A 12,153-nucleotide genomic window follows, 5' to 3' on the forward strand; every position below is an offset into this window, starting at 1 on the left:
TGCTCAGAGAATATTATGGGCAGAGTAAGGAAAATACTTAGAGTACCCCTATCCCCAGTGGTTACCTACATAAAGGAGGAAAAACGACATACTTTACACATAAGATTTTTTCTGTGCAAATGGACATTAAGCACACCTACAAGTTTAGACACCATATTTACTCATGTGTGAATTTTCATATCAATAATGATTTTTAATACCGATAGCTTAAGTAGATCAATAATAACATGACGAGGAGCAGGCACTTTGCAAAAACATCTTCTATAGCTCACAGAAGATGTTTATGGTTAGGAGCATCTTGAGAGGCATTTATAACCCCTCACACACTCCTTTCTGATTCCCTTATTGATTAAGCTGTGATGCCTCCTGGACCTAGGTCATGGTTCACTATTTTTCAATTAAAATGAAGAAATCTCTTGTTTGTTTCAGGTTCGTTTCCAGCAGTTGGCTTGTGGGGCTCTGAGACATGCTGCTGCCCATGACATGTTGGAATTATCATGATCAACTACCCAGTTTGGATTTCACCCCGTGGCCAAGAGCTTTGCGGAGTAGACGGCAAAGGTTGGATTTTTAAAAAGAGCAAACCAGGTAAGGTTCAAGAGACACACCTGATCATTTATCACTTGTTCTAAAGGCGTGAGTGTGCTGCCAAGATAACCTGAATAATGTATGGCTTTTCTATTTGTTTCCTAAGTCCTCCATGCCACTTGTTGAAGAATGGATTCCGGAGAATATATACTGTGTATAGTAATAATTAAGTCCCTTTTCTCTCAAGAAAAAGGTGGAGCTATTTTAAGATACACATAAAGCTAGGGCAAGAATACTACAGATGCTAGTTTAATGCAGTGGTCAAAAATTACAAGCTATAGAGACATTGTCTTTGAATAATTGCTCTGAACTCCAATGCCATGAAAAGTTGTACTTTTGAAGGTGCAATAGAGAAAATGTTGCCTTTTAAGTATTTATATTTTATACTATACGGAAATGTGAATGTAAGTTTGTGGCATGTAATCTTATAAATATGATGCTTCAGTTACTCCCATTCAGAAGATTATAATGTTATTCTGCCTTTTATTTCTTTGAATATATTTATCATTCTAAGTTCTCTTCACGTATTATTTGAGTTGGTGGTGATACAGTGATATTATTATTCTTGCAGCTTTGAGAATTTAACTATTGCACTTTCATTCAAGTACTTTTTCATATCCCTTTTCTATTTAATTCTGAAAACTCTTCTCAACATCTATCCATATTTTGGTCAGATCTTTTTATCATTTTTTTAACTCTCCTCCTTCCTAAAAATATAATTTAAGTTTCTCAACAATTGCCTGGGTAAAACACAAGTTATTCTTCTACTGTGACTTTAAGAACTTTGAGAACTTCGTTGAATCTTTTGCATCACAAAGCAAGATTGTTTTTTAAATTCAAGTATAGAAAGAGAGAAAATATAAAGAAAAATTTATTAATTTAGAAAGCAATGCAGGCAAATTGTTCTATTTCACTAATGCTTGATCTCTGAAAGCTTTTTACCACCACAGCTTTCTTACTTTTTGAAAATAAACGACAGGGTGTCCCAAAGGTTGCCCATAAATTCACCATACATAGGGAAAATGGGAAATTGTCACTAAATATTCCTTTATTTACAAAACAGCCCATACACAATTGTACAAAGAGGTTGCAACCCATGGAGAATATTTTTATAATTTTGTAATGTGTGTGTTATAAATAAAGAAACATTTAGCAATACTTTCCCATTTTCCCTGTGTATGACATCTTTACAAGCAATCTCTGGGACACCTTGGAAAAGAACTCAGTCAATAAATCCTAACATAAGTGTTTGGATAGAAATGAGGACTTCTAAAGTATTTGAAAATAATTGATTTTTAAAGTTGAATAAACATTCTCTTTTATTTCCCTAGTGCCATATTTGTATGTAAGATGATATCAGGAGAGTATAAATTCAAATAGTTTATTTTGAAGGTAAACAATTATCTAATATACAATTAGTAATTATCTTGTCAGGAAGAAAGAACACGCCTCTATTTGTGAGACATATATTTTCATTCCTTTAGAATATTTTATCTTTCTGAATCATATAAGTCATCAATATGAGGAAAATGTATAAAGTAATTTGATATGGGTATTATAAAGAAACATAACTTCTCTTCACACAGTTCTTTGAAGTAGATCTTGTAAACAGGATGTACAGAGACCGTTCATTCCACTGTTCCATATAAAAGCATATGATTTAGAAGTGTCCTCTGGAACATAAAAAAATTGACATTGAATTCATGTGGTTTTACAAGTAAAAGTTTACTCTTAAGTGAACAGAAAATTAATGCATTGTAGTTTTAGGTTTATATTCATTTTAAATTCATTTTTGTTCTCTGTTGTATAAATAGCAGTTGCATTTTTTTATGTTGATGTATACTAGCTTCTCTGTAAAGTAAAAAGAGTGTCAAGGCTTCCCAATTCTGTTCCTCAGAAGTTCATAACAAAGCCATAAATTCTGTACCATTCCTGAGCTTAGAAGCCGTGTTTCTTTTTAAAGCATTTTTAAAGTAAAGATCTGCCTAGCTCAGGGTCATGTTACTATATTATCATATGTAGAAGCAATATTAAGCTATAAAGATAGGGTATAAAAGGTAAGATTTTCCAAAGCATTTCTGATAGTAGTATGCCCATGTAATGGGATATACTATATCTAAGTTAGTTCAAGAAAAACATGAAAATAGCACCTGTGTCCCTAATATATCCCTTACTCTCTGCAAGGAGCAATGGACATTCTCATCTGTGCAATGCTTAGTAATCGAAGGTCTTCTGAAGTAAAATCTTTAGAATTTAGTGCGATAGCTGATTCCATCATGAAAAGTCTCGTATGAATCTTAAATATTTTCTGGCTGCAAATTTATTTGTTCTCTCAACATTTTCTTTAAGTGCCCAACACATGTAAAACAGTGTGTGGCCAAAAACAAAGTAGAGACTCTTCCCTACCATGTCCTCATGTAGCTCACACCTACAGGGGAAAACAAAACCTAAGAAATAAAACCCTCACATATGTGAACAGCTCATTCCAGGAAAAATGAATTCAAAACTCTAATGATGTGTTTGGAGCAAATTTTAATTGATGGGAAATCAGTCTGAAGGTTTTAGAAGCTAGGGGTACAGTATGACAAAGTCACCATGGTGTAAAAGTAAGTGTTACGTTTGACGAATGGTGAGATTGATCCTGGGTTATCAGGAGAGACGTAAGAAGAGGCAGGACAGGTAGGTAGTGGCTGAAGTGTTTTGCATACACAGCTATGGTGGGTATAAATACAAAGGTGATGTAATCTAATCTATATATTTTTTAAAATGATTCTGGCAAAGGGTGGCATGGGAACAGGGAAGGTATGTGCAGAGAGAAAGATAAGTTAAAAGCATCCAGTGCCACAAATGCAGAAATGTTTTGGGGTGTCTTGGCTTCTCCATCACCAAGTACCTAGAACAGTACCTGCCCACCATGGATTCTGTTATCCCTGCTTAAGGCTGACTAAAGTAATGTCGTCCAGGTATGATCAGGACACTTGTACGTAGGCAAAGTTTTTCTTTTTACAAAACAGGTTAAAAATTCTTCATCCAAAAGATGAAAAGAATTGAGCTGAAGTGTTTTCATCACACTCATGCACACGCACATACTCACACTAAAGCCTCTCTCCGTGTGTGCTTGAAATTAAAGCTCAAATCCTGTTCCTGAAATTTATGCTTCAATTAAGATGAGGGCAGCTGCTACCCTACTTTATTTCTCTTCTGAGACTTTTTTCCTCTCAGGCTTTATCCTTCCTTTCATCACTTTATCATCACATCAATCACTGTTTCCTCCTCAGGAGCGCGGATGCATGGCAGGCACATTTTTCTGGTGAGGAAGCAAACCCAGCCTACTGGGCACGGCGGCTTCCTTAAACCTAATTAAGTAATTCTGCTGAAAGTATCACGTCCTTTCCATTACAATGCACACATGGTCAAAGTAAGAGGGAACACTTTAAGGCTGCGGAAAATAACTAGGGAAGGGAGCCTGAAGAAGATGCAAAATAAGAAAACGTGAACTTTAGCTCAGCTTTCTTGGATATAGTCCTCTAATGAGCCAGGGCACATTAACACCTCTGGTAGAGAAATCTCCTAACTCACAGCATCCTTTTCACTCTAGTTATCTTATTGGAAGTTTGCATTGTTGTAAGGCTCCCTCCCCAGTAGATACCAGAGTCAGTCTATTTTATGTGACCAATCATCCATTTTCTGAGAAGTTATCTACAGTCTGAGAAACAATCTAAGAATTTCTTTCTAAATATGCAGATTAGAGAAAGGTAGATAGAGATATTAGTCACTGCAGTTATTATTCTTGAGGCCATGATCTTTGTTTTTCTTTTTAAAGACCTAACTCCAGAGCCCCGTACATACTCAATAAATATGTCTGATGATTGACTGAATGATTAAGTATTTATCTTTAACAGTAGGATGCAAACCTCTCTCTTGTCAACAGGACCAGTTAGTTTTGGTTCACCTGTTCCTTGTTAGCTAAGGATCATCATATCCTCCCATCGTTATCAATACTGCCATTGTTTAGCACCATGTCATAGAATAGTACCCATATATGATGATATGGAGGATTTAACCCCAAAAAAGTTAAAAAAAAAAGAAAGGTATTTATTACATGTTATCTTTATGAATAAGGTATGGTTCTCTTCTGCAAGCTTTCACAAACTTTATGTTTTTACTTTTTACATGTCTCAAATGCTTGAGAGAAAGGTTTGCCCTTTTTTAGTTGTTGGGTATATACATTACTCCGTACAGAATTTACTAGAATGCTGCCATCACAGGGAACTTTGCTTTTCTTTTTTTGAGGAGACAGTTTGTAGTAAGTTGTGATTGATATATAAGCTACCAAGTACATAGGTTTGGCTTTAATAAGGTCTGTGTTTGAATCTAAGCTCTGACACAAATCATGTGATCATCAGTTCCCAGCCAATAATATGGAGATACTAGTAGTGGCCTCCTGGTGTAGTTGGGAGGATTAAATGAGAACATTGACATGAAACACTTAGCAGAGTGTCTGATACATTATAAATAAGTTATTATCAGCGGGATGATGGAAACTCTACATATGTAGCAGGTCTCTATAGAAGTTCATTTGTTATTGTTGCGTTTTGGCTAGGGCTGGGTTTAAACCCACCACCCTTGGAATATGGGACCGGCACCCTACTCACTGAGCCACAGGTGCCACCCTGTAAAAGATCATTTGTTTAAAGCCAAATGTCAGAGTATCTTATCCTTGTTCTAAAAAGTACATGAGATAATTTAAGGAAAGCACTTAGAACGCCTGATGCCTCATAAGCACTAAGTGAGTGCTAGTTGTTGTGGGATTAGTATTCATTTTAATAAGCATTTTTCTTCTTCGGGCTCTCTGAGGAAATCTTGGTCAAATCTATTTTTTTCTTTTTAAACATTATTAGGGGTACATAATAGTTGTATATCTTTATGGGGTACATGTGATGTTTTAATACAGACATCCAATGTGAATTAATTAAATCAGGGTAATCGAAGTATCCATCACCTCAGGCATTCATTATTTCTTTGTGTAAGGAACATTCCAATTCCTCTTTATTTTAACTTACACCGGAACTTGTTGATTGTGGACAATTTATTGCATTATCAGATACTGTTCATTCTATCTATCGAGCTATATGTCTGCATACACTGACCATGCTCACTTTAGTTTAGCTTGCTGTGATCCCATTTGTCCAGTTTTTCTTGGTTGCCTGTGCTGTAAGGATATTACTAAAAAGGTCCTTGCCGAGACCAATGTCCTGAAGTATTTCCCCAAAGTTTCTTTTTTGTGGTTTCATGGTTTCAAGTGTAGGAATTAAGTTTTTAATCCATTTTGATTTGATTTTTGTATGTGGCAGGAAATAAGTTTCATTCTTTTGCATATGGACATCCAGTTTTCCTATCCCCATTTATTGAGGAGACTGGCCTTTCACTGTATGTTCTTGGCACCTTTGTCGATGATAAGTTCACTACAGATGTGTGGATTTGTTTCTGATTCCCTATTCCAGCCTAATCTATTTCTATCAACAATTTCCCTCTTAGGACAATGGAAGTCTGTGAGTTACAGTTAGTATTGTGATGTTGAGATAATGCTCTTCTTTAACAATCCATTATAATTCCTATTATGGCCATTCTGGAGGCTTTGATATTGAGATAACAACCAAAGATTTTTCTTAACAACCAAAGATTACCAGAATTGTTTTCCTCACCAAACTACAGACTTTGGAATCAATGAAATACATTGAAATAATGTATTATCCACTAAATGAAATAATAACATATATCTTAGAGTAGCAAACAAATCATCCTGATCTGTCAACATAATTCCCTAATTTGGAAATACTACTCTACTGTACACTCATAGAGACTGTTGCTGACATTAATCAACCAATATCTATAATTATCCCTTTAACCTTTTCTCATTACATGTATTTTATTTAAAAGACTGTCATTAATGTTGAAAAGTTAGAATTAAAACTGTATTTAACTTGGTAAAATAATACTTAAGAAATAACATAATTTAAAACATCCTATCCAAAGCCATATTAGAAAAATAGGGATAAATCAAAAGTGCTTTTAAGAGTACTGGCCAAGTGCTTGTAAATGGTTGGTGGGGTGGGTTCAGTCTTCTCAGAGAAGACAGAATCGCGATCATCAGCAGAGATGTAAGGGAAGGGAGTATGGACTAGAAAACTGTAGTGAGAGGCGGGAAGTGAACTAAGCAGTGCTGAGTGATAGGATGTCAAGACTCGGAAAAGTGGGCATCTGCAACAAGCCAGGACTGGAAAGCAGCTCATCTCCCTCGGCCGCTTGCTGCTGCCCTCAGTGAGGGGCTGAGGGAGCAGAATGTGAAAAAGTAACGCACGGTGGTTGGGAAGGTGGCACCACAGTGAAAGACTATGGAGTTGAATGGAAAGCGGAGCAAAATCATGCCAGGGACTAACCGTGTGATAAAATGTGAGCAAGAGGATTTGAATGGAGTGATTAGAAAATCCCCAAGTGGGCAATGGAACAATTCATTAGAAAGGATTTATTCATTCTGGCGATAAGGTTTAGCATGAAATTAAGATACTGCTAGAGATAATCTTTACAAAGTCTCTTCTGCAGAAATAGGTAAGGAAGAATAACCAATACCTGAATATATCATATTTCTGTCTATTAACTCCAACATGACAATAGCTATAAAATAATAATTATAACCACTCTAAATTAAATATCAGGCTCCACGCAGGTCTTTTATGCCAGAGTGTGTGTACCCTGCAGTATAGATATAGTCCTGCGCACATGAGAGGAAGACGCTCACACATCGGTGAGCACTTTACCCGGCTCGTTCGGCTAATATTTTTTCAGAAGTTTTTCTCCCGAGACCTTCTCTTTATAGAACCTGAGTTTTTTCATTATATTAATCTCTTTTTCATGTCAAAGTAATAATTCAATGTCTATGCAATTACACTTGTGAAATTTGCTGTATTATATAATGATTTTTTATTATATTGTATAATTTACTTCTTGTGTCATGTATGTTTTCACTTTTTTATGAATTTAAAAATACCTTAAAAGTTAGAGCCCCTGGTGTTTCTTTTTAGGAATGGTTCGTTGCTACTAGTGCTACTATAGGCCCTGATTCATAGCAAATGTTTGCTGGTTTCTCCTTTCATCACACAGCAGAACACTTCTGTTCACACACTTCACATATAATCCTTGACACAATCTTATATGTATATTTATATACCTATGACTTATAGAATATTTGCTAAAAAGGCCAAATTAAAAATCATTTGAATAGTGCTTTGTTATTTGTCTAAATAGGATTGCTTTTCCTTTAAAGAAAGTCCTGGAGCAATTTAGTGGATTAATTTCCAACATATGTCTGATGGAACACTGGAGCTAAATGTTCCATCCACAAAAGGTTTTATAGCCAAATCCATTTTGCTGGAATGTTAATTTATGATAAAGACTGTTACTGAGAAAGGACTCAGAGAAAGAGTTTAGGTTTGCCTGGCACACAGGCCCACTTCTTTCTTGGAATAGCTAGAAGATTGTTGGTCATCAGAGGCAAGTGAATGGCTTTGAGCTATCTTTTATAATACAACAGATTACAGCTTTGGTGTTAAGCCTCGGTCAAATGCACTCTCATTCTCTTTTCTTCTGTCTCCCCTTCTTTCCCCTCCTCCCACCTTCCTCTCCTCTCTCCTTTCCCACCCCAACACCAAAGTCATCCTTCCCTTTTCTCCCTCTCCTCCTCAGCCTATGAGCATGCTAACATTTTTTCTTTGGCCTTCCTGTAGTCAAATCATCAGAGCTCAACCTTAAACTCCTGGGCTCAAGCAGTCCTCCCACCTGAGCCTTCTGAGTAGCTGGGATTATAGGTATGCTCCACCATGCCCAGCTTTCTGGAGTAATCTTCTAATAAATCTCTCTGACTTAATTTTTGTCTCCCACCCATTCAAAACCTACACCAAAAACAATATTCAATATGTTGTGCCCAAATCCTTAAGGATAAAGAAGCTCTATGCCGTAGCATATCCTGGGAAGGTCATGATCTTCTATTTGTCTCTGGAGATTCATACTTCCTATGTCTGCACCTTCTCGTTTGCTTCTTTGCTATCCCACTGTGTTTGTCCTCCCCTGCCATGTCAATCTGACTCAGATTTGCCCCTTTTGGCCTCTGAACATATTTCAACATCTGCTTATCAACTAGAATGTGTGTTCAGTGGGGTGGGGACGAGTTCTTTTTCATCTTGGTGCTCATGGAATATTTGTATTTGACAGAGCTGGCACGTATACAGGCACATAGGCCTTTTCTTCTCAATTATACCAGGACTAACATCACATAATTCTTTATCAATTCTGATGACTGGAAAGCAAACCCTGCACCCCTCTTTGCCTTCATTTAGCTGAAATGCCAATATGGGATATGAGAAAGGAACAAGAAGTTCTAGCAAGTTTCATAAAAATGTTGTGGGCTGGCTAATATAATGGAAATTATCAGGATTGAAAACAAAAATTCTATCTCCAACACTAGAAATATTGCAGATGGTGTTCAAGTGTGACTCAAAAATGTAATTTCATCAAAATAATAGTATCTATGCGAGCAAGTCTAAGTAGATTGAAAACTAATTCTGCTAGGAAAGTTTCGAGAGTTTAAATGCCTTCATGGGAATTTAACTAGACTATAAAAATCAGTGAATTCTCTCTACAATATTTCCTCCTTATGTTGAACATAATCAATGAATATCACATATAGACCAGCTGTGTCTAGACCTCTAACCTAAAAATTCCTGACAAAAATTTAAAACTAGCCCCCAACAATATTAGATGTGCCTGTGAAAGAGTTTGTTTCCATTATTTTATGACTTAAGTAAAGTGTACCTAGGCTTTTGCATTTCAACTTTCCTCTTCTCTGCCATATATCCTTCTTATTTCTGCAACTCAAGTACAAAAAGATAGTAAAAATATTACAGTTGTTACAGACAACAATCCACGTGTGGTAATTAAGGTGTAAGTGACTACATTTTGTCAGTTCCTGGCGTTTAGATAGTGTTGAAAATGATACATGCAGCCTTATGGTTATGCAAGAAGTAAAAGTAAAATCATTGTATATAGATTTTTAGAGGTGGTTACAAGCAACTCTGAAGCTCCTAAAGAGGCATCAAAGAATTTCCTAGCCCAGGATCCCAACTTTTCCTCCTTCTCAAATCCATAACTGACATGAAGTCTCCTACCCCAGTCTTAAAAATCTTTAGGACACAGTTGATGCAAATGTGATTATCAAATCATATCTGTTGTAAGTCAAAAGAGCACAGTTATTATAGTGTAGCACAGGATCTAAGCTAACTTTTAATGCTTTTTATTTGAAAAATAATGGTTTTTCCTGGTGTGAACTTGCAGCAGAATGAAAACATGTTTCACAAGCCGAAAGGGTAGTGTTTTCACCATCTGATCTTTCATCAAATAGAATTCTTAAACCAGAACCTTCTGAAATACATGATTTGGAGACAGTCCAAAAAAAAAAAAACCTGCCTGAAAGAGATGGTAAACTACAGTGTGATCTCATTTCTCCTGAATTTTGTATATTATTCACCTGTGATTTACAGTTGCCTCACCCCTCTGAGATGTGCCCCATAACTCGTGCTAGTCAAGTAGGTGCATTTAATACTGAAAGATTTGTATCGAGGAAATGACTTAACTGTTTCCAACTGTGGTCTCTAATTAATCAGAAGGCAATTGTATGAAGTATCTTTCTACTTGCCAGGTCTAATCAAATTCCACCCAGGTGAGTCTGCATCTGGTCTCTGCATCTGGTATGCTTTGTGAGATTTAATCAGGGGCATGATTTAAAAACAGAACTCCAGGACTGGACATTGAAGTTCCCCCAAATGTTTGTGTTATGAAGATCATTAGCAAATTCAGACTTCTTTTTACCACATGGAATCTTGTTTTGTATTTGGAAACAATTAGGAGTTTAAGGAAGCGTTTCCACCAGCAGAAACCCACTAAACTAGTGTTTGAATATACCACGAAAGCATGTACAGTTTTAGGCTAGAAGCAAGTCTTTCGTAAATAAGAATCACATAGGCCACATCCCATAGAAATGTATGTCACTATCTGTCACATCAGCCTTAGCACAGTGTGATTCAGTCAGTAACCAAGTGTATTTATGATGTCACTGCCCCTTGTATTAATTGATTGCTGTCTACGTCTCTTTTTCTCTTCCCCAGCAGACTAAAAACATTTTCAGGTCAGGCACTGTTTTTGTTTTTTTTTTTTCTTTCTCCCTTTGTAGTAGTCTTCGTTTCTAAAACAGAGATTGACAAATGTTAGCTATTGATAATTCAATGAATAAAAAATGCCTGGTACCTAGTAGTTCCTTTGTATGTAGTTACTAGTAAGTAAATTAATGAATTGATAAAATAACAAATATGCATATGAATGTATTACAGTGGAAATGTTTTAATAGTCAGTTGAGGCATTTAATGGTTAAAGAAGGATATGCACTGAAAATTCAAATTTGAATATTACATTAAAACATTGGCAGAAGCTTCCTTGCCAGTATTCCCAAATTACATGTTTTATTAATTTGTTTTAAATAAAGCTATCTTCCTGGCAGTAAGGAATGACATTTGTAGCATGTCTGCGATGTCTGCGAGTTTCACCATGTCTGCATGGACCTTCTCCTCCACCTGACCTTCTTTATCAGTAACTCTCCACATGTTTGAAAAGGAATTAAAGCAGCTACTTTTCAGAGTTTACAGCTCAGACTAAACTTTCTTTTATTTGAATGAAATTCTTAAAAAAGGAGTAACATAAGTAATTATAATAAATATATTTTTTCTGTTACTGTTCATAATGAGAAAAAGGAAGCACTGGGTTGTTGTTCCATAAGAAAATAATCACTGGGTATTAACATTCTGATCCGAGTCAATTCAGGTTCTGACTATGCTGGAGAAGAATCAGGCCATGGCCAAGTGGCTTTTAAGAGAATTTATATGGTTTGCCCTTGTCTGATAGAAAAGGCACTGACGAAAACTAGGCACTGGCCTGGCACGTCGCATTTGCCCACCTCACTGCAGGGAGAATAACTCAGATATTTCATTATTTAGTTAATAGCACATTACAGAAACCTACATATTTACTACTCCATACATAGGACATTTGTTCCAGATGCATTACCAGTCATTCAGATATACACATTCAGATCATGCTGATATCGAAATAACTTCCAAATGTTTTACCCCCTCCCCAAATTGTAGATACTGAAAAAGAATAAAGACATACTTTTTTACTTGGAACAAACTTGAAAGTAGGGAAATCACCCAAAGGTGACCTTTAGGTGATCAAATAACTTCATTAGTAGTTTATTTTCAACCTTCTAATATTATTCTTTGCATGTTTACATTCCCACATTATACTAAATTTGTATTTGTTATAGTACAGAGGGCAATAATTGTACTTTTGAACATACTTAACTCTCTTATTACACTGAGAGCTCCTTTGTGGCCGCTGGTGTATCTCGATGACAGTGAAGTCCAGGGCCTAATGAAACGTGAGTAGCTCCTCAAAACAAAC

General features: G+C 36.1%; 1 protein-coding gene across 1 annotated transcript in view; it reads left to right on the forward strand.

The window, feature by feature from the left end:
* The first annotated feature begins 429 nt into the window (after nucleotides 1-429).
* LINGO2 (leucine rich repeat and Ig domain containing 2) overlaps nucleotides 430-12,153 on the forward strand; it is a 304,430-nt gene continuing 292,706 nt past the window's right edge. The window contains exon 1 of the mRNA XM_003782840.3: nucleotides 430-588. The gene's annotated coding sequence lies outside the window, so the exon portion shown is untranslated. The remainder of the gene's footprint in view (nucleotides 589-12,153) is intronic.

This window comes from Otolemur garnettii, unplaced genomic scaffold, assembly GCF_000181295.1.
Source record: "Otolemur garnettii isolate 467f Iridium unplaced genomic scaffold, OtoGar3 scaffold00006, whole genome shotgun sequence".
Classification (NCBI taxonomy): Eukaryota; Metazoa; Chordata; class Mammalia; order Primates; family Galagidae; genus Otolemur; species Otolemur garnettii.